This window comes from Epinephelus moara, chromosome 17, assembly GCF_006386435.1.
Source record: "Epinephelus moara isolate mb chromosome 17, YSFRI_EMoa_1.0, whole genome shotgun sequence".
Taxonomy (NCBI): domain Eukaryota; kingdom Metazoa; phylum Chordata; class Actinopteri; order Perciformes; family Serranidae; genus Epinephelus; species Epinephelus moara.
Genome location: NC_065522.1, coordinates 16634339 through 16659061, shown reverse-complemented (window position 1 = coordinate 16659061; position 24723 = coordinate 16634339).

Below are 24723 nucleotides of genomic sequence, written 5' to 3'. Positions count from 1 at the left end.
CTTGGTTGTAACCAGTGGTTATTTGAGTTACTGTTGCCTTTCTATCATCTTGAACCAGTCTGGCCATTCTCCTCTGACCTCTGGCATCAACAAGGCATTTTCACCCAGAGAACTGCTGCTCACTGGATATTTTCTCTTTTTGGGACCATCCTCTGTAAACCCTGGAGATGGTTGTGCGTCTGGCACCAACAACCATGCCACGTTCAAAGTCACTTAAATCACCTTTCTTCCCCATTCTGATGCTCAGTTTGAACTTCAGCAGGTTGTCTTGACCATGTCTACATCCCTAAATGCATCAGCAAATCTAACCTGCATGTCCATGACCTGCAGGAAAATCCATTTATGCTTGTGGAGAACATGTTAGCTCCACACAGAGAGGCCCGTCCTGACCTCTGTGCTGTGAGACGACAGTGCTGCTGGTAAAGAAGATGAATTTCTTGAATAAACGTAGGAAGAGAGAGTACGGAAATGATGAATGAATCCAAAAAGCAAAGATGCGTGTGAACATGTTTTCTCATTTTGTAGAGATGTCTCTCCTCTCTCCTGCTCTCTTGTCTATTTCCCTCCTCTCCTCTTGTCCTCACACACAAACACACCAGCTCTGTTGATATTCACAACAGAATTCTACTCTGTTGTTTTATGTGCTCTCTAAACTACTTAGTGACAAATGTGCTTTTTTTTTTTACATCACTCTCCCCTCTCTCACGTGTAATTTCTCTCCCTCTGGGCGACACCAAATGCCTGAACTTGAATTTAAATGATTTGCAGACCGATTTCTTGCCATACAACTCAGGTTTGCATCTGAAGTGAGGGATCAAAGTCTTTCTGGATAAACCCTGCTGTTAGAATAGTTTAAGCCTTCTCTCCTCCTGCCTTTCCTCAGCCCTTTGCTCCCTCTGCTTCTCCCCTTTGCTGCCCTTCGTTAGTCTGATCCCGTCTGAGGGAGGGCTGCAGCGGTCACAACTGCTTTCTCCTGTTTGCATCACACAGAGGAAAATGGATTGGATAAAGAAGGAAAGGATACATTTTCACACAAGCTGCAAACTCAAACCTTAAAATCTCATCCCAACAAACCTGATTTTATAAAAGTTGCCTCATGAATAACTCACTGACTTAAAGATCCTGCTGATTAAAAAGACGCGACGCTCAGCTGAATGATTTTAATCTTGGGAAATAATGAAAGAATACAATAGATTACAGTTGATGTGATCTTGTGGGGGATTTGTTTTAAAAATCAAGCAAGGAAAAAGCCTCACAGTGTCAATGTTGTCACTGTAATTGTGCCAATTCGTTCTCTTCATAATGTAGATTTGTTTCAATTACAGTGACAGTATTACACACTTAATTTACATATTTTCATTAAATCTGGGCTCGTAATCAGCACAACATCAACTTGTGATTTACTGGAGCTGGAGCTAATTACACAGGGATTGAGTGGGAATGCTCAAAATGCTTGTTAAGTAAGTCGACAGTAAGGGAGAGCTCCAAGAGATCAGAAAAGCTCAGACAAGAAATGAAAATGGACAAATGTCTAATGCAGTGATTGATGAATCAAATATGTCTCACTGAAACTGAAAAAAGTCAAAAGGAATAGTTCAATGACCTGACGATATCTGACCTGAAGTTGTTTTGTGGTGCATCATCGTGACTTTGTGTCTCTTTGTGGTTGCTTTGCCCATTGTTGAATGTATTCTGTGTCTCTTTACAGTTATTTTGCATCTTTTTGGGGTCGTTTTATGTCACTTTTTATGTCTCCATCTGGCCACTAAGTGTAAATTTGACATTTTGCAAGTGAAGGCCAGGGGCCCCCCTGACACTTTGGACCCCTGGGCCTGTGCCCAGTAGGCCTGTTCAGTAATCCATCCATAGCTGAATCATCCAAAATGCTTCCCTTGATCTTTTCTTTTCCTCCCAAGGTTTGATGGGGTTTGTCAGAGTTGTTCAGACACAAAACAAGCAGAGGTTAAGAGGAAGTAACAGTTAGTGGTCAATCAGTCGTTGGGTAATAATTGGTAACTGTGAACTCAAGAAAAAAAAAGGTTGTTTAATCGATTTATTCACAGATATTAATAGATTAACCCTTTGAAACCTGAGCAAGTTGGCTTTATTTCTTTCAAAAATGCAGGAAGAAGGCAACGAAAGAAGAAGTGACCCAAAATATTGTAAGAAATGAGTAAAAAATAAAATAAAAAGTAATTTATTGTAAAAAAGAAACAAACAAACAAGGAAATGACTTGGACAAAAAGTGCTTAAAAATTCTAACAATTCTTTAACATATTTTTTTTTATTATTATTTTCTTTAAATATATTTTTATTTTATTATTTTATTGTATTTATTATTTTTTATTTTATTTATCTATTTTATTTATTTTTATTATTATTTTTATCTTTACCATAATTTTAAATATGTAATAATAATAATGATTATAAATATAGTTTTTCCCTATTTTTAAAAAAAAATAATTTTCTAAATCTATTCATTTAAAATTTGTGGGACATTTCTGGCCAAGTTGCTCATTGCCTTTTTCCCCCCATGCTTTTGAAAGAAATAGCACCAATTTGCTTGGATCGGAGTTCAAAGGTTTATATATTTGTGAAAGGCGTCTGAAAGCAGCACTATAAAAGTAATGTGATGTCAGGTTTCAGTGGGTTAATGGTTACCTGATGATTGATTAAAGGAGCTGTGTGTGACATTCAGATTTTGTCTTTGATTCAGAGTCTGAGCCAAGAGTGTCTGCACACAGCTCTTGACATGGAGGTGTCTTAGCATGCGGCTTACAGAGCAAACTGTGCTAACAACGACAACAGTGGTGACTAGGGTTGTCTTGATTTACAGTTTTCCGGTCCAGTCCTGTGTACCAGATTAAACCGGTTTGATTCAAAAGTTCTGGCAAATTAAAAAGAAGCCTACATCAGCAACCTGTGCTGATGGTGTCACAGCTGTAAATCCAAGTCATTGGATTGTATTAGTAATAAGCAATATCACAACATGATTAATATAATATTTTATTGATAAATGGACTAATGAAGCCATCAAATATCAGTACAGGTGGGAGCGGGGGAAGGGCAGCACACGCTGTGTTTGTTTACTTGAAAGTTCATGTGTTTTTTTGGGTGACGAGAGGAGATAGGAGTTAGTCTCTCAAGAAAACCCTCTTTGAAAGTGCTGCAATGGACGAGGGATTGCTGATTCATGAAGTTGAAATGAAAAAATATCTTTATGATATCTTTTTATTTCACTACAAAAACCTAAAAAAGGTGGCAGCTGGCTGGAGGGAGATCGGGGGGAAGCTAAAAGTTTCTGGTAAGGTAAATGACCACTGATAATGAGCTAGGCTACTTGCTGTTGGCTATATTGTTTGTAATTTTTGGTCTATGTTTATTGTTTTAAAACAAACAAACAAAAAAAAAAATCTTGAGCGCACAGCTGATAGCTATGTGGTTTGTGTATGATGTAACAGAGGTGCATATTTAATGGAATTAATGTGGAAAGAGAGATTGGACGACTCTCAGATGCCGTTGTCAGTGGTAACTGCCATGTGAGTACAGTGCAGAGCGGCGGCGATTTGCTAGACAGTGGGAAACACACAGGGACCACCATGCACTAACATGCACATGCCGCTGGACTGCTCAGATTACAACATACCAACCCAGTCTTACTCCAAAGTTGTCAAAATCCAGTGCTTTGGCAGTGACTTGCAGCATCAGACACTGACAAAAAAAGTCATCCTTCAACATCCGCATGATATATGGCCGGACGCCGTTATAGTTTAACGACAGCCAGCAGCGTCAGAGGGTAAATGCGGTGAGTAAGGAACGAAAGTTAAGGTGATGAAAGTCCAAGTAGGGTGGGTGGGTCGAACAAACACCGACTTTTACCCGGTAGAGCAGTTTTTGCATCCCGAAAGATTCTAAAGCCAAACCGTGTTCTTTTTTCCGAAACCCAACCACATGTTTTTGTTGCCTAAACTCAATCGTGTGCGTCAGTTGTTAAAGGAAAAAATAAACGGCAATTTACGTTGTTGTACTGATGTAGTGCGTTTATTTTGAGAGAGATGACAAAACGACAAATTTCCTGTGAAAATGAAGTGTATTGTGAAAGAAGACAATGCATGTAACAGGTGCAACTTGACACGGCGTTCCAGAACATTACCCAGGGTACCTTTAATGTTGTATCTGGTTGTGAATGGTCCATGACCAAACGTCGATATGTGATGAGGTTGTAGTGAGAATGTGTTGAACATACACCAAGAAATTAGTGACTCTGCTCAGGACGCCATTACTCCTCTATATCTTTACATAGCAAATAGTTGTTTCTAAATATTGCATACAGTACCTTTAATATAGTATGCCCTGTCAGTTCCCTAGTAACTTTGGCAACTACCCAGATTTTTGTGCACCATATTATAAATTATTATCAAATAAATGATAACGAAAGCTGCATAAAAGAAAAGAATCTGTACTGAATTCTTCAACCAACTGCAGCTTTTCAGAGGAAATCAAGTTGACCCAGAGGGAGAGATGGTGCTCCAGATGCTCAGAATGTAAATGATGTTGAAATGACTGATGTCTGCCTGAAATCTCCAGACACTATAACTGAAGCCACGTGCAGCCTGGAAATGCCTTCTCAGAGGAGTTCAGTTATAGCATGTTAGCAACTGTGTGAAAGTCAAGTCAAGGTTAATGAGCACACAAGCACAACTGTTTCTGTGCTCTTTGTTTAGTCTGGTCACATTTCGTTCTTGTATTTCTGGCTACTGCTGTCTTTGTCATTGCTAGGCTCTGGAAACATGATGAATGTGGGGCTCCATGTGGCATAGTTCAATTTCCCTAACTTGCACCTGGTAGCAGAAAAGTGTTGGGGAATTATAAATACAAGACAAAGACCCTCACTAAGTACGAAAATGCAGTTTCTCAATTATATATTTCAGTACAGGGAAGAACCCGATCATCAAAAAGGTTTTGGGCGCATGAAACCTTTTTCCCTCCATTACAGGTCACTTTTAGGGTACATCATGCATGACTCATCTCATTGGTTGTGTATTAAAAGAGCACCAACAAAGGTGCAAATCAAAGCGGTGTGCAACACCAAAGGTAGCACTGCAACCATCTGATGTTTTTGCTGCCACCAATGGAAAACAATGGATCGCGCTGGCTAAACTTCTGACACTGATCATTTGTGGAGAGCTCAAGAAGTTGTTAAGTTTGAACTAGAAGCACTGCATGTTTCTCAACGCATACTTAAATCTTCTCCAATTCTCGACGAACTCTCTTTAGCATACATGTGAAAATTTTAGGCTAGGTAGTCTCTCAGACATTGTATGAATGTAAGAAGATCAACCACATTTATCTACTGTCATTTGTGCAGTACCCTCTAAAATATAGTATACATGCTAGTGGTTGTATGTTAGCTAGGGCTGGGTAACAGTACTCAATACCTTTTAAGGTACTGAAATAACCTTGAAACTTCCCCAAATGATACCTGTATTCAATCCTTTTTAAACCCAGATTTAGATAAAAACCCATACTGTCTTTGGTGTGGTGAAGTCAAGGGCAGTGTATTTGATGGGGTTGGCAGGTCAGCATGCCGAAGGGCCACCAAAACCTTCAGAAGTATGGCAATACAACACGCCGGCAACTAACACTTATTTTCATTACTGATTAATCTGCTTAATACTTTCTTGATTAACAGATGAATCATTTGGTCTATAGAATGTTTAGAAAATAGTGAAAAATGTCAATTTCTGGTTCTCAAAGTCCAAGGTGATGTCTTTAAATGCCTTGTTTTGTCAGCCCAAAACCCAAAGATATTCAGTTCAATGTGATATAAAACAGAGAAAAGCAGAAAATCTCTATGTTGTAGAGGCTGAAAACAGCATTTTCCGCCATTTTTGCATGAAAAATTACTTACATGATTAATCGACTAGCAAAAATAATTGGCAATTTTTTTTCCGTTGATCAACTAATAATTGCAGCTCTGTATGATTGTGACGTTTAGTGGCCTTCTACTCAAGGTTTCAAATCAAGTCATTTTTGGTACTGGTATCACTTTAATGGTACTGGTATTGACACTGGTATCATAATTTCTTGAATGATACACAGACCTAATATTAGCTAGTTGTAGCCGCTACTGACTTTTATTTATTCCACTATGACCACTTTAGGAGGTATGTGGACATTTACACATTAAAAAAAACTAAACAGACAGAACTACAGTAAGTGAGCAGACACACTTGTTGCCTAGTAATTGGCCAAATACAATAAAATAATGGGAGGCGTCCAGGAAGCATCCTGATCAGATGCCTGAACCACCTCAACTGACCCCTTTCGACGCGAAGGAGCAGCGTCTCGACCGCGAGCTCTCTGCGGATATCCGAGTTCCTCACCCTATCTCTAAGGCTGAGCCAAACCACCCTTCAGACGAAACTCATTTCGGCTGCTTGTATCCACAACCTCATTCTTTCGGTCATTACCCAGAGCTCATGACCATAGGTGAGGGTTGGGACGTATGTGGACCTGTAAATCGAAAGCTTTGCCTTCCGACTCAGCTCCTTTTTCACCACGATGGTCCGGCGCAGCACCCGCATCACTGCAGACGCTGCGCCAAACTGCCGATCCATCTCGTGCTCCATTCTACCCTCACTGGTGAACAAGACCCTGAGACACTTAAAATCCCTCGCTTGAGGCAGTAACTCTCTCCCAACCCAGAGGAAGCAATCCACCGTTTTCTGGCAGAGAACCCTGGCCTCAGATTTGGAGATGCTGACTCTCATCTCAGCCGCTGCACACTCAGCTGCAGACCGCCCCAGTGCCTACTGAATGTCATGATGTGATGATGCCAACAGAGCCACAACATCTGCGAAAAGCTGAGATGCAATTCTGGTGTGTTGCACTGGTAGGAGGCCCCGGGGCAGACCCAGAACACGCTGGAGGGATTACATATCTCATCTGGTCTGGGAACACCTTGGGATCCCTCAGGGGGAGCTGGAAAGTGTTGCTGGGGAGAGGGACGACTGGGGTGCTTTGCTTGGCCTGCTGCCCCCGCAACTGAGCCCCGGATAACGGGATGAAAATGGATGGATGGATGGACAATACAATAAATGACAATACAATAATTACAACTAATTAGCCTCATTGTCCAAATCAAAAGCAGCGCTGTAAACCACCTTATCTGTTCTGGTGTGATGCCTGCATTGTATGTTTATTAGGCTGAACACAGTCAGCTATTCACGGCAGCTGTTGACCAAAATCAGAGAAGCTCCAATATGGCTGCCAGGCAGTGTGTTGTGTTATACAGAACCCCTGTAGGATAGTATTCTTTATTTGCTCAAGTAAATCACATCTGCTTCCTCTGTGGCTTTTTTTTAAATTTCAAGTACGAGTCTGTGTCCCAAATCATATCTGTTTTCACATCCTTATTTTTTCGTCTCCCAGGGGCTTAAGTGGTGCAGTACCCGACATGTTTCACTAACACTGAGCGGAGTACATGGTTTGAAGGCATGTCTATGGAAATTTGCTTTGGTCAACTAGGGAGACGAAGGCAGGAAGAGGAAGAATGCGGGGTGTTTTAGAGCTGTAAAAAGCACACAAACACACAAATATACACTTGTGTATCATTTATTCACTCATACACATGTTACCGCACTGACATGCATCACATACCAAACACGCAACCCAAAACACACAATCTTTTCTTTACACACTTCCATGACAGACATCACCAAAAAATACACGCACTCAATGCTGCCCATGCCCACTCACATTCAAGCACAGATGGAAAGCTGAATATGCCCAGCGCGCACACACACACACGCACACACACACACACACACACAAAGTGAATTGAGTGTGTGGGCAGTGACAGGCGTGCTGCAGCACACAGGGACAAGGAGAAGGAAAGGGAAGGGGTGTGCTCCAAAAGCCAATGAGAGCTGACAAGTCTCCCCACAGGCTTACAACAGCCCAGCAGTCTGCTCTGAGTGTGTGTATGTATATATCTATATGTGTGTGTGTGTGTGTATATATCTATATGTGTGTGTGTGTGTGTGTGTGTGTTCTAGTGTGTCAGAAAGACAGAGAGACAGAAATCGCCAAAAGAAAGAGGAAGAGGGGAGAAACTGGGAGTCAGACAGTTTAAGGCAAAAGAAAAATGAAAATGCAACAAAGATTGTCTTTTGATTGATATCTTTTAAGAAAATTGCACAAAAATCTTTTACATGTCACAATTTAAAGTTATAATCCACAAGATTTTCATGAAATCAGACCCCATTTTGACAATATTGTCAGTGTTTTGTCTGCCATTCATTCACATAGTTTTTATTGGTAGTGGTGGAGTCCGCCACTCCTGCTCTGGATGAACATTACTTTGACAGGCACAAGGGATTCAGGAAAACCATGTGTGCTTGTAATCCTTCTCTGAGTCCCACTGTTTACTGTTCACTGTCTTTACACCGTGTCAGAGCTGCATTTAGTTCCTGCTGTGTGAACGTCCCACTGCCACTGCTTCTTAGAATAAGAGTTAAATTGCCGAAACCAGGTTGGCTTTCACCGTGAACCAGCCACACAATATGTTTGTTGCTGAATTAGCATGGGCCGCAATTGTTCATCAAAATGCAAAACGTTCATTCACTGCTTTTTATTTAACAGCGTATAATTTTTAATGTCTTGCAGGGGAGTAATGGAACCAGAAGGAGCAGCGTCAGTGAGCTGTTAGATCAGGAGCTGCAGGCTGCACATCTCCAGCTCCTCAGCAAGGTAACAAACTCCACAGTAGCCTGCTGTTGTGCATAAAACTAATAGTGAGTAACATTAATTCATTCATTTTCCGAAACCGCTTATCCTGTTAAGGTGTTCACTAGACTATCACAGGGCTGACACATAGAGATGGGCAACCATTCATGCTCACATTCACACCTGTGGACAATTTAGAGTCACCAGTTAATCTAATTTGCATGTTTTTGGACTGTGGGAGGAAGCTGGAGTACCCTGAGAAAACCCACGCTGACAACCCCCGACCCTGGGTCTGAACCAGGAACCTTGATGCTGTGAGGTGACAATGTTAACCCCTGAACCACAGTGCCGCCCAGTCTGTAATAAAGAATTACATTTAATTTACTTCCGTGGTCTTTTTACAAACTAGCTGCTCAATTAGTGTGGGACCTGTAGTTTTATACTTTCACCCTCTGTCTGAATCTCCGTTTTTGTGCCTGTCCCTTTAAGTCCAGTCTGCTCTAATTGGTCAGCATTTCCGGGTCTTCTGTATTGTGGCATCTCTGTACTTTCATTGCTACCAAGGTGGAACTGTAACAGAGTGTAGCAGCACTTTTACCATAAAAAATCACCAATAAACCCTTCTTTTTTTTATTGACAATATTTTTATATTAAATTTTAATAGGTTTACTCATTGCAAATTCACAACAAGTATCAAACTTAAAACATATATATGACGAGGAACAAGGCATGAAATCCAATCACAATCCTCCCCATTCCCACCAACCCCAAATAACAGCTGGAATGTCGTCAATAGGACGGTTCTCCGTCTCCTGAATAGTACAAAAAATGATAGATAGGCTGAAAGTCAGGCTTAATGTTAAAAGAGAGGGGGAGAGATGTCTATGTAAAAGGCAGGGTCAGAATAATGGGGTACTTTATCAGAGTATACACTGACAGAAAGCAACAACAACAAGAAACAAACACAAAATCTTCAAAAGTATTTCAGAAAGAGTCCCCACACCTTTTGGAATTTTTCATCTGAGGTACAAATTGCGTAGCATGGCTTTTCAAGATTAATGTCACTCAGTCACGCAGCATAGGTGGGCGGGGCAACATCCCCCGATCTGATTACAACTGCCCGTCTGGCCAGCAGAGAGGCGAAAGACAGTGTACGCTGTTGGATCAGAGTCAGACATACATCATCCTCTCCAGTGGTGCCAAAGAGGGCGACCAGAGGGTGGGGTTGCAGGTCAGAGTTGAGGATTAATGATGAGGTTTGGAAAATGCCCTTCCAGTATTTTTCAAGGCTTGGACACGTCCAATACATATGAATAAGAGAAAACTCACCTCTTGAGCATTTGTCACAGCTGGGGTTCACATCTGGATAAATGCTTGAAAGTCTGACTTAAGACAAATGGGCTGTGTGCACGGCCTTAAACTCAATAAAAGCTTCTCAACCAAAATCTTTACAACTGGACATGTTCCAACAGGAATATGACCCAAAATTGTGGATATAAACAACATTGGCAACCAAGATAATGTTTCCCTGACATTAGCATGTAGCTACATGTAGCAGTTGAAGCTAGGGAATCACCGTGAGTATAGCGGGACTTTCTACCCTGAAATATCACCAATAAAAGCTTCTGAACCAAAATCTTTACAACTAGACATGTTCCAGCAGGAATGTGACCCAAAATTGTGGCTATAAATAACAGCGGGACCAAGATAACGGTTCCCTGACGTTAGCATGTAGCTACATGTAGCAGTTGAAGCTGGGGAATGATTGTGAGTATGGTGGCACTTTCTACCCTGAAATATCACCAATAAAAGCTTCTCAACCAACAGGAATATGACCTGAAATTGTGGATATAAATAACGTCAGCAACCACAATTACATGTTTCCCTGATGACCATGAGTATCGTGGCACTTTCTACCCTGAAAAATCACCAATAAAAGCTTCTTAACCAAAATCTTTACAACCGGACATGTTCCAATAGGAATATGATCCGAAATTGTGGATATAAACAACGCCGGCAACCACGATTGCATGTTTCCCTGATGTTAGCATGTAGCTACATGTAGCAGTTGAAGCTGGGGAATGACCGTGAGTGTTGTAGCACTTTCTACCCTGAACAATCACCAATTAAAGCTTTTAAACCCAAAAACTACACAACCTGACATGCTCCAGCAGGAATATAATCCAAAATGGGGGGGAAATTAACAAAATCTGCAACCAAGATTACATGTTTTCCTTACGTTAGCATGAAGCTACATGTAGCAATGTAGCTCATGTAATATAAACACTAGCAGTAGCGTGCCTGGTGCAGATGACTATATAAAGAAATCTATCGAGTGTTGACATCAGCTTACCTCATTATTTAAAACTTTGGCCACTTTAAATATGACCATCCAACATTGTAACATATGACAGAAAATAAGGAAAAGCATTGCAGGTACCCTTCAAGGACTGTTACGTTAACCTGCACAGATAAAACATTTGTTTATGTTTATCACAATTATTTTAGAAACAACCACCTGATTCTAAATTACAGAAAGCACCTCATTGTACAAGACTCCCTTAGCTCATGCATATGTTGTATAAAATCAAGTTGGGGTCAAGAAACATGCAACTTTTGGGGTGAAATATATAAAACTTTGGAAGAAGTTTAGGAGCTGTCTTGACATTAGTTGTTGCACTCCTGCATTGTCAAGTAGTTATTTCTGCCCACACATCCTTCACTTATTCATACAGATACCTTACATTTGACATCACGCTGATGCCTGCGTCTGATCCGTGTGTGTTGCGTGTTCACTGAAAAAACCCAAGCCTCCTAAAAATAAACACAAGGTTAAAGTGACATCTTTTGAAAGCGAGTGCACATAATTCCCCCAAATAAATCCAGCAGCATGTGTGAGATTCCATGTGGAGGCCAATAAAAACCTGCCAAGATATATAGCTCCATAAATATAAAACTAGCTGCAGAAATCCAGACCTAATTCAGGAGTTGCTTGCACTGCATTCACTGTATGCACTAAATAATGACAGCAGGAGGCTGTGGTGCTGGACGGAGTCGGCAGTGACCTGGGTCACCAGCAGCAGTGTCATGGATGATCAGCAGAATGAGAGAGTGAAGTGTCAGATAAAAAATAGACTATACTTGCACAGTTGGAAGTCAAAAATCCAAATGTAAGCAAAGTGGTCTACCTGTTACCAAAAATGAAAACACAAGAATATAATCTACTGTCACTCCTCAGTTGATTGACAGGTCTTTTAAATGCACAAACTAGTCAGTGATGAAATCTAAAGTGAGATCTTCTCTGTTCATGAGCTTGCTGTTTTTACTTTAGGCGTATAAAGCTGCAGTGGGCAGAGGAAATAAAATAAATGAATCAATAATTATAATTTTCTTACCATACACTCCTCTATGGAGCCTACTCAAAAATCAGTGTTATGTATTGAATTTCTGATATTAGTCAGCCTGGTGAAGAAAGTTTGTACAGATGTCCTGTCAGCTCCCTGTAGCTGTGCTGCTGAAAAGACACTGATTGCTTTGCTGCCTTTAGACAAAACAGGGTACCTATCATACTTCTCCTTGTTTTCTTTCATACAGTACAAATATAATCTTACAGTGTCGGATATTCTTATTAATTTAGTGTAGATGACCTGACATGACTCTGACCAAATATGAGTAGGTGAGGAGAAGCAATTGTTCCCAGAACTGGTAATCAGAATTGGGAAACAGCAGCTTAAGTGACTGGAAACCCCCTTTAATGTGTATTGAAAAGCTTGTAGGTGTGTCAACTGATACCGTTTGTTTGTCAGACACTTTAAATTGTCATGATGTACCAATTGTTTGGCTTTCTCGTGAGTAAACCCTCAAATGTCCAATCCTGTGTTTTGAGTGTCTTTATTTCACAACATTAAATGTGGCTAAAGTTTCAAATAATGAGGTAAGTGTACAGTATGTTTCAGACTGTTCTGAATACTCTCTTTCCAACTGTTTTTTATACTCTGGAGACAAGCTGACGTCAGCTCAAGACAAATTTCTTTTTGTGAAATGTTACCATTACGTAACCTACGCCGCTAACATCAGGGAAACGTGTAATTTTGGTTGCTGTTAATTGCTTGTTAATTTATATTCCAAAACAACGTCTGGTTGAGTATAGAAGCTTTTATGGGATATTTTCACAGTAGAAAGTGACGCTACACTCCGTTTGCTGAGAGCTAGGTGTATGCCATATCATCTCGTTCACTATAATATCGGTATAATTTTTACTAGTTTTTCATATTGTCAAGAATATCATCATCACAAAAATACCCTCAAATATCGTGATATAATTTTAGGGCCATATTACCCACCCTTTCTGAGAGCACAGATATGGAAGACCCGGAAACCGATCCGAGCAGACCTGGCTTTTTAAGGAGGGCGGCTTCGAGGTGGAATCAAACATTCTGGAGAGAGATTGTTGATATTTAGCTCAACACTCAAATAAATACACCCATCCAGTCAGTGCTCCTTCAGAAGCTCCGGTAATATCTCTAATGGTGTTAACGTTTCATTGCTGTCATGGTGTAGCGCTGTTCCTCATGGACGAGGATGTGGAAGAGGGAGAATACTGTTGTGTAGCTCAGTCTGAGTCACTTTGTTTTCCATCCAGAATGTATTTTTTTCAGGCACACACAGTTAGAGGAGGAAATATTGAATGAATTTGAAAAAAAAAAGTGTGTTAAATTAGAATCGCAGACTCCACCTTTAAAGAGACAGGTGATCTCAGACAGAGGGGGAATACAGGTGTTCCAGCACAGACAGTATGAGACAAATTAAGTTTTTTTTTTTTAATTAAAACAAGTAAACATGTTCAAATAGAAACCAAAAATACAAGTATGACCCTGGCAGTTAGAATTATCGGTCCCCTTTTCTGGAGCAGTAGCAAAACAATGTGGCACTACTCTACTGGTTCGACAGAACAAAATGCTCTTGACCAGCATGTTATTATGTAACATAATGAGCAATAAAAATTTAAAAATAGATTGCTTATACATAAGACTACCTTATATACAGTTAGTTTTGTCCAGTGGTTCCGAATTTGGGCGTCTGGCCCCCTCCACAGAGCTGCAAGGTGAATCTGAAGGGGTCATGAAATGATTAATGAAAGAGGAAAAGTTCTCCTTGGTAACTTTTTCTAATCTAATCCCTGTTGGCCTCAAACAGTTATAGAAATGAAACTATGGTAAAGTTCAGAGGGGATAAGTGTCTTTAGTGGCACTGCATACAATTTATACTAGATATTAGGGCTGTACCAGCTCAGAATTATGTCAATTGAATCAGATTTGGCTGTTGGATACGAACATTCCACTATTTATTCCTTTTTTCCCCAAAAAGAGTTTCAGAGTTTGAATATGGTTCAGTTTTGACAGTGACATTCATGTAAAGTAGTAAACAAGCTAACCACGCTAATGACGGACTGAAAATGTGCAACAACATTTTTTTGCCAAATCTAGATATCAAACAAAAAACAGTGTATGTGTTACATTAAGTTGCTGTGAGCTGTAAATTCACCACTTCTAAGCAGAGGGTAGAAGTTAACGTCCTCTTAGAGCCTGACCGAGTAAATCCTCTGCTCCTCTGGGCAGCTTCTTCCATGTACGCAGCGACCTGTACAGAAAAGCAGCATGAAAGGGAGGAGTGCTCACTCTACAGCAAAGTCTGCGGACGGACACGTCTGATTGGTTCAAATGATCAATTATCCACCCTAGGACTCAAACTCCACAAACAAAGCTGCTGAGGAAAAAAATCCAGTGCTGCGTCCACGGCCCTGCAATAACCTCCGAATTTAGATAAGGGACACAGAATGATACAAAGCGTCACTGCCGGTGTGAATAGTTTTGACACGAAACATTCTCAGAGGAGTATTTTGCATTTTCTTGTTGGTAATCCACAGTTAATTATCAGTGATGTCAGATGTAAACAATATTGTGTTGTAATTTTATAACGGAAAATGTAGAAATATTGAAAATGCTATCCAAAAATCACAAACTCCAAATCCTGCTTTTCAGAACAGGCCTCTGGTGTGTAAAAGCCTTTAGACAGATTATGGGTAAGAAGTTTGCCTTTGTTTTCTTTTCCAGATAAGTTCGACAGACAGTTTTAATGTGAGTATGCCTGTTAATCACATGGTAAAAAATGTACAGACGAGGCCTTTAACCTGTCATACTTACTGTAGTTGCGCCCACATGCTGTTTTACACCACATATGATGATTATAATGGATATGGTTTCAGTGGAATTCCATATGTAGGAATGTTTAGAAACGTAACGCACGCAGCAGCGTTGAGTCTGCTGTGACAGTTTTCATTGTTTCTCTTTCATCTCTTCTGACTGAACTGACAGCCTGATCAAACACAAATCTGTATCTATTGTTTCTCTCTCACTGTCTATTTATATTTGTGTACCCGTGGCTCCCTCTGTTTCTTCCTCTCTTTCTTTCTCTCATAATTACAGTTCCACGGGTGTGTTGTCCATTATTTATGAGGATGTCGTCCTTTACCCCCCCCCTCACTGGTTCACACACACAGACACATCTGTCTCTAACCCTTGTTTGCTCCCTCCATCTGCCTCTGCCTGTGGCTTAACTCAGGGCTTAGACACACGCACACCTATTTATTTATATTCATGTTTATCTCAATTAGGACACATAACTCTGATGTGTCTTTGTGCGAGTCTGACCGGAACCAGCACCATCTGATCTGCGGCCTCTCTGTCCTGCTGCTGTTATTTTTACCTGCGGTCACACCAAACTTCCTGAACTTTCATTAATTAATTACAGACATCAGAGCAAATCAAAATTGCTTTTACCTTGTGCAAAATTATGGGCCAGATGGTGACTCCACAGCAGTGTACAGGGGGTCCATGTTTGAAAAGAAGTTTGACCAAGTGGCACTTGTCTTTCATTCAGTAATTTAGAAGTCGAGGAAAAATAATTTATCGACCCCCATGACGGTCATGTAATATACAGTGCCGTTTTAAGGAAAGACAATGGTTTGTTTTGGGGATTCAGGTCATCACAGAGTATTAGATATAAAGACAGTTGTTATATAAACATTTGTAGCTCATCTTAAACATAGACTCAGAGTAGCATTGTGTTATATTACTGTATTTAAATGCCAACATAACTTCTTAAGGCTTAAGATGAAAACACACCAGCGCCGCCGCGGTGCAGCACATCTGTTGTGCCTCAAGTGCTGCCCCTAGCACACAATAGATGCGTTGCCCTTTAGCTCCTTAACAGACGACCATGCAAAGTTATTATGACTTTTACCGATCTGTACTTCCTCCACCACCTGCATTAGCTCAAAATCATGTGTGGACAGCCCCTAATTAAACTCGATTTCTCATCTGAAGAGCAGATCTCCAGAGCTATGACTCGCCAGGCAATAACGGGATTGTGGGTCATTTAGCTCGGGATATTTCTCGACCTCAACAACGAGTCTCTCCACATCCATTCTTAGTCCCACATGAAACACAGTAACAGTTCTCTTTTCATCCCTGGTGAGCAGAGAAAATGAGCTGCTTCAGAAGCTGGTATGTACTAACAGAAAGCGAGTGAGGGAAAATGCATTTAATTCCAGAGGTGATGAGGCTGGAGATAGGACGATGGCATTAAGTGCTGCGGGCGGCACATCCAGGAGAACCAAAGCATGTCTTGCCACCACTGGTGTGGGGTTGTACGCCGGTGTTTGCAGCCAGTGTGTTCTGGCTTTTACGTAGCTTTCTGAAACCAACATAAGAGCAACATTATCATTCTATTGGAGTTGTGTTTTTGGCTAGTTGGTGAATCCAGTGCCAATATTCTCTCTCTTTTTATCTCTGTTTTGGTCTCCACCAAGTCCTTAGGGATATTTCTGGCTCCTAAAGGGATAGTGCACCCAAACATGAAAATTCAGCCATTATCTACTCACCCATATGCCGAGGGAGGCTCAGGTGAAGTAAAAAGAGAGTTCAAATGACGTTTTTCCAAACAGCTTTTTATGTCGGGGCTTCAGGACACTTGGATCACTACGGACGAGCAGTATGGAGATATTTTGTTGTTTCAATTATGTGTTTTTGGACGTTTGAATCTGGGGTGCCATCAGCCTCCATTAGGTGGAGTTGTGTTGCTACCCCCTCTCCCCTTGGATCTCCGTAAGGGATGTGAGGACTCTAAAACTTCACCTGGGCCTCCCTCGGCATATGCAGCTATATGCTTACCTGTATTCAACAGCTAATTGATAACTTTGTCTGTTTGCTGTCTGGTTCTGAGCAGGTAGCTTACAATTGGTTTGTCAGAGTTCTGGGATGAAAACAGCTGCTGTGTGACGAAAACCTTTTCTTTTTTTTTCAATGAAGTAGAGCAGGTAGGCTTATTTAACAAATAGGGATAGCCTATACAATTGAGATATGAACAATCTCCTACTCTCTGTCTTTTCCTCTCCCTCTCTTCATTCTCATAACATCAAAGATTATCATTACACATGAAAAGTAAACACAGCTAACATTAGCTTGCTAACACCATTTCCAATTATGGTATGTGCATCTTGCAACACTGTGCTTAAAGAGGTTAAAAGAGAAGTTTTTGAAAGTGGGAATCTCTGTTTTGCAGGAGGCACACCAAGCACTTCATAACAGTTGCCTTTTTAAGATTTTGGATTTCACAAAGTGTGACCAGATGTGGCCAGGGATTGTTGCTGGAAGCTGCCTCTTATTCTGGGTTTTGCTCCGTCATCACCGTATCCTGTTCATAAGTCAGGTGGTGTTTTTTTTTTTCCTTCCAGGCAGCTGACAACTTGGCATTTGCGGCAGAGTTGCTCTTCACGCCCTGCCCCCACTCTCAGTCCCTGGAACTAGAGCAGACAGTCGTAATGAAGGTATGAATAGCAAATGTAGTGGAGTAAAAGTAGATTAATGGCTCAAAAATACACAAGGGTGGAAGTACAGTCTAAAAAGAGGAACATGAAAAGTACTTGCTCCATGTGCGTTACCTTTAACACGTTACTACCCACTCCTGTAATACAGATGGTCCACACTGCTCTTACAAGTGTAATTAGTGTTGTCTCAAAAGTCTCGGGTAGTTCTGCTCAAATTGCACAGTATCTTAATAAATCAGCATTAGGCAGTTCGATTTACACCAGCATTTCTCTAAACTGTAAATTTATAGAACACAATCTCCCTGAATGTCTGTCATCAAGCTGAAATAATCATGAATAACTGCTTTTTCACACGCTTGTACACACGCCTGTAATTTTCTCCAACACTGGCTCCGGCTTCGATCACAAACACTGTAATCATCTTCCAGCAGGATGGAGGAACATAGGCTCCTCTGTGCTCCAATAACTCATTTACTGTAGATTACTATCACTTGTATAATGTCATACGGTGAGATGTCACACAGTCCTGGCCCTCTGACTGATGAAGGTAATTGTCATCGTGGTTCTCATTCGTATTCTGAAAATCACTCCGTCCGCATTCGAATGGCTCTGCGTCTCGTTCAGATAATCGTAGTGGTAAATTACAAGAGATGAGGCGACTGCTTCGCCACTGCAGAGCCAGGATCATGACTCATTCAGATTTGGTGTCTGGAAGTCTGATTTTGATTGATGATTGCCTGGTTTACTCGAAATTGGCTGTAGCTGGTCAAAGGGTTTTCTGATTAGAGCAGCATCGACCATCGAGGGTCCTCTTTGGATTTACAGCAGACATTTTAACACCGCATAGATCAGTGATTTTCAATCCCATCAATAGTACACAGGACTTTGTTGAGAGTCTTAGCAGGCGTTCCAATGAGAATAATACACCAGACTCAAGGCCAAAGCAAAACATATTGGTAAAGTAAATGTTTCTCTGAAGAAGAGGCTTTGTTGGTAAGTTGTGACAAAGCTCGAAAGTCTACATACTACATGAGCTTTATGAAATTTGTAAGAAAAGCTGAAATCTGTGAAAGCTAGTTCTGAGGTTGGTGATTTGATTTTACACTATTTCTAAATTGTCTAATCCTTACAAGGAGATTCAGGTGCTTTTTCATTTTCTTTGTCCTAAAACAAACAGGTAGCCTATCTATTCTTTTTTACCCTCCTGGCGAGTGTATGGTATGACCACAGCTCTCTAAGATAAGATGAGATAAGGTAAGATAATAAGCTCTTCAGTTTAAGACACAAACAAAATAAACTCACAAAATGTCATATAATGTAGAAGCATTCTTACTATTTGCCCCATTACACAGAGAAATACAACCGCACACCTTCTGAATCCAAGTTTTTCTCTTTCACCTAAACAAGACTAACACAATCGCATTGTTAACTCAATGTAAAACACACTTCATTTAAACTCGACAGAAATAAAATGAATTCTACCCCAACTATCTCAGTTAGTCTTTCCACTATCAATCACCAACTCTAGTGTGGTTGAAAGAAAGATGCTAGATGTGAAAATATACCGACCTGCCATTGCTGGCTGGCTATTTGCTAGTCGTGGAACACTGGGCGAATCCAAATGTCCACCCTCTGGACTTGCAGACTGAGCCCACACAGACTTCAGCTGTAGTACTGTGACGAGTTCCCAAGCAGGTTAATGGTAAGGATCATAAAAATATAAACTGGTTAACGCTTAACGCTTAAATCTGAAGTCGAAATGCACACAATATGTTCTTCTTTAATTTCTTAATAATGGAAATTACCACTTTTGTCTAGTCTTAAGTGCTGTATCGTAGGACTTGCTTGCATTTCTTGAAGATGTTTCGCCTCTCATCCAAGAAGCTTCTTCAGTTCTTCTTGGATGAGAGGCGAAACGTCTTCAAGAAACGCAAGCAAGTCCAGTTGCCTACAATACAGCACTTACGATTACCATGACCTGGATGACTGAGAATCTCCACCGACACTTTCGTCTAACTTCACCTTTTTGCACTTAGCTACACAAAAAGCATTGTCGACTAATCCCTTTACTATCAGTCAATCAATCAATTTATTTGTAACATGAATGCACCTTTGGGTAAGATGGCAAACAAGTGTAATCCTCACAATGTACTGCTTTAACAACTGAGTCTCACTCTGAAGTCATCGAATTCCGGCGCTTGGGCAGTGACTTGCATCGTGTTAGACACAGACCAAAAAAAGCTGTCCTTTAATGTTGGCATGATACGCTGGTGGTCGCTGTTATAGTTTAATGCCGCTTGGTGGCATCAGGGGGAAACGCAGCAGGACAGGAATGAAAGTTAAAGTGGTGAAAGTCCGAGTAGGATTGGTGGGAGGGGTGGTGGATGGGTCCAACAACGAATTTCACCTGGGAGAACTTTGTTCCCGTCTCATAAGATTATAAAGCCAAACCCTGTTATTTTTCCCAAAATGCAGCCATGTGCTTTTGGTGCCTAAACCCTAAATGGTAAATTTCCTGTGACAATGGAAGTGCATTTTGAAAGAGAACAATGTAACAGGCAGAACTTGACATGGTGTCCCAGAACGTCAACAACCAACACACCCAGGGTACCTTGCACGTCATATCTGGACGTGGAAAGTCCATGACCAAACGTCGATATGTGACGAGGTCGGAGTGAGAACGTGCTGGCTTTAACTTTAGATGATATTTACACTCAAGGTGTTAAGCAATTGGCCATATTGCTGTAAAGGTTAGAAAAAGGGCTTGCAGTGACGGTGTGCAATGACCATTGCCCTCATGCACTGAGCTGAACTGTACAGGTTTAAAAAAGCAAACGCATTTTGTTCCCTGGAGTTCTCCACCAGCCTCAGGCTCTGGGTGCTCCAACCCAGTCTGCTCAGCTGTACACAGCTGAAATGAGAGATGGTAAAAGCACATCTGTACTCTCTTGTGGGCTGCAACCCTGGGTGGCAAAAAGACAAATTCAGGGTTTATGTTGTGGTACAGAAAAATATACTAATTCATCACCCTCCTTTTACCTGCTCACACTAATAGTAATGGCCCTGACCCTGATACAAAGCAAATTAATAAACAGAATGCACCTGCTGCATGCTTCTCTCAAGCTGCATGCAAATTATACTTCCCATGCTAGGAACAGCTTAAATTCTCAGAACTCAGGATTTATCATTGTGATGGGTGGTAATGTAGGGCCCTCTTGCAATATATTTTGAATTTTGTTTTGGTTTTTATTTTTGATACTGCAATTGAGCAGGCTGCTCTTATGCACTGTTTGTATGTTTTCCTACGAAAAGTAATGCACCAAAATTCGGACATTCCACTTAATCATTAGCAAGTAATTTGTGCATGTATTTTGGGCTGTGATCAAGTGACCAATGCACTGTAAGGAATAAAGAGGGAAGCAGTCCTGAGTGGTCCCTGTAAAGCAGGATTTATACTTCATCAGCTCTAGGCAGAGTCTACGCCGTAGCTTACGCACGTCGCCTAGACCATTGTGAGCATTTATACTTGTGCAGTGGTGTGTCTGTGTCACTCTGCAGTTACACCTCCAGAACACTAGTTGGCGGTGGGGTTTCTGTGAACTGATGTAAAGTTTAGTTGATTCAAAGCACACATTAAACACACGTTAAACATGGCTTAATAGAGACAATTTCAAACACAAGTACACAAATCAGCTTCACTATAACTCGCAGCATTCACAGACAAACACTTGTCTTTATCTGGACACATTTTCCCCACAAATACAACATGCCAATGTTTTTAGCACAAGTATATGGCATTTTACATTGTATAAATTAGCCTAATGGCTAGCGGACTTTTCCTCTCCTCATATGAAGCAACAGGGACAACAGCAACATTTAACAAAGGTAATGTTAAAAAACTAGGCTCTATTACAACTCACAAGGTTCACTGACAAAACAACTGTCTTATACTAAACATGTTTTCCAAACAAATACAACATGCTAACGTTTTTAGCACAAGCCTATGGCATTTTACATTGTATAAATTAGCCTAGTGGCTTGCAGACCTTTTCCTCTACTCATATGAAGCCAGGGACAACAGCAACATTTAACAAAGGTAACGTTACATAATTTGGCTCCATTACAACTGACAAGGTTCACTGACAAAACAACTGTCTTATACTAAACACATTTTCCAAACAAATTCAACATGCTAACGTTATTAGCACAAGCCTATGGCATTTTACATTGTATAAATTAGCCTAGTGATGAGCTGAGATTTCATCTGCTCATATGAAGCCAGGATAAATCACACACAAGACTTAAAATGCTATTTTGTGGCGGATTTATTGTCTCCACAATTTATTTATTGAATTTAAGTAAATAAAAGCATCATTTCCAATGAGGGAAATGATTTAAGCTTACAAAAATAGACGTCAGGCTATGGGGTAGGGTACGGTATAGGCTCTATGTCGACGCTGAGCCTACAGTGTATGACACCGGTGTTCAGAACCATGTGAACCTTAAGTAAACTTTGAGTTATTCTAAGGTACATCTGCACCATGTTTCTTTCCCCTACACCTAACCACAGTCACTTTACATTAAGTACAGAGCGTCATTTGTGAGGTGCTAATTGGTGGGATATCATGCAAACATTTGGATAGGTTGAACTAAGATATCTCTCTCAGTTACAACACAGTGGAGGTGAGTGGAGCATCATTTGTTATATCTACATGCAAGAAAAATGACCTTTAAAAAATTCAGCAGCAACATTTCCAAAAACAATTTCCTCATAACTGTAGATAAGAACCTCCATCGGAAAAATGTATTTATTCTCCTTTTTGTAGTGTGGGTCGGTTGATCCCTTAGATTTGGTCAATCCTTGCACTTTGTTGTCTGTGGAAAGCATGGTGAGTCAGGATAACTCCTTCCCCATTGGTGTTCCTGCTATCAATTGAGCTCGCTCAATTCAGCCATTGGAAAACAATGTGGCGAAGTGGCTGTTAACACCCTGAACACAAAGACTTGAAGATAAATCCTCCCAGGACACTGCAGAGATTTACTGCGGTAAAGAGAGATTTTCCTCCTCATTAAATCGATCCATTGTTGAGTGTGTGTGAGAGAGGCGGAGAGTGGAGCGCGTTTGTTTGTGCACTTTCATGTACAAGTGTGTATGTGTTTGCAGAGGGGTTTGACTGTGTGGGCAGGTGTGTTAGCGTGTTACTCGGCCCAGGTGGGTATTTCATTCTTCTGTTGCCAGTATAATTAAAATCTACTGTTTTCCACGAGGGCGAAAATCATTATTGTATTGAGAGAGGGGATGAAACAAACAATTAGCCCAACAATTCATTTGTGAGTCGATGAAAGGCTCTTTATTGCCTTTAATGAGTAAGGTGGCGTCCTTGAAAGAACACTAAAAAAGATTTATTGACCTGGGACTCAAACTTTCAGAGGCAAGGGGAAGAAAGACACAGAGGGAAAAACAAAAAGAAGAAAAAGAAAGAAAAGGAGAGATAAGAAAACACATGGTGGGAGGAAAAGAGGAAGAAAATAAAGGGACCAAAGAAAGGAAATAACTATGGATTGTTTTGGGACGAAAGGAAAATTAGGTCATTGTCATTTCTTTATTAAAGAATATGTAGGTTAAGGGAAGCTCACGTGGCAGAGTCGGGGTAGAAAATGTCAGGCAATAAAGGAATAGTTTGACATTTTGCTCTCTCCGAGGGTTAGCTGAGGAGACTGATACCACCCTTATGTCAGTACAATAAATATGAAGCTATAGCCAGCAGCTGGTTAGCTTAGCTTAGCTTAGATAAAGACCTGACGCAGAGGGGAGAGAAACGGCTTACCTGCCCTGGTCTGAAAGTAACAAATCATCAACTGCCTATGTCTTGTTTGTGTAAATCATACAAAATGGAAATGTGAATATGACACATTTGGGGGTTATGCAACCCAGTCTCCAGACAAAAGATGGCATGAATGTTTCTGCACACCATGAATATGTTACATTTGCAAGTTATAATGTAGCGGATACCTTGAAACGTCACATTTCAACAGTGCTGTGGTTAACTTGTGGTTAGGTTTAGGCACAAAAACAACTTGGTTATGGTTAGGAAAAGATCATGTCTGGCTCAAAATACCCCATTTGGGAGGGGCATAATCACAGCAGGAAAAGCAGTGATGTCCCTGTGAAAAAACAATCGAACAAAACAAAACAAAAAAACTGCTTTCCGAACCACAGTCCCAGCCAGAAAAGCAGTTAGGTCTTTGTAAAAAAACAACTGCTTTTTGGGCCAAAATCACAGCTGGAAAAACAGTGATTTCTTGATAAAATACAGTTGATTCTCTGGCCACTATCCTGGCTGAAAAGGCAGTGATGTCTCGGTAAAAAACAGTTGCTTTTCCAGCCACTGTCCTGGCTGGAAAAGCAGTGATGTTTTGGTAAAAAAAACCCTGCATTTTGGGCCCAAATTCCCAGCTGTAAAAGCAGCAATGTCTTCATAAAGAAAACAGTTGCTTTTACAGCCACTATCCTGGCAGGAAAAGCAGTGATGTCTCAGCAAAAGACAGTTGGTTTGTGGTCTAAGATCCAGAGAGGAAAAGCATCAATGTCTTGTTAAAAACAGCTAATTTTGGACCAAAATCCCAGCTGGAAAAGTAGCGATGTGGATAAAGTCAGCCCATATACTACATCTCTTTAGAAACATTATAAGATACATATGAAATAAGCAAATGTAACATTTTTGTGGTTTGTATAAACGTACATGACAACCATTTTCATGAGGTGACTCGGCTGTGTTCTGTGTGGGACAAGGCTATTTCTTGGCAGGAGGGCCATCAAAAAACTTTCACATGTCAGTTTTACACTCTATGAATTAATCAAATAAAATATAACATGTTCATCAGTGAACTTAAGAGGTGCTGTTAGATGGAATTTGTTGCCATCAGACTGAGCCAGGCAAGCTGTTTTTTAGTACAATGACAAGCTTATTCCCAAATACACATTAGTGCACTCACACATCAAATGTAAAGCGCTGCATTACTCCTGCTCTAAATGAACAATTAAATCCAACAAAGCAGTTGTTGCATAAGAGGCCGAAGGGCATTTGAAGGCAATAAAAACAACA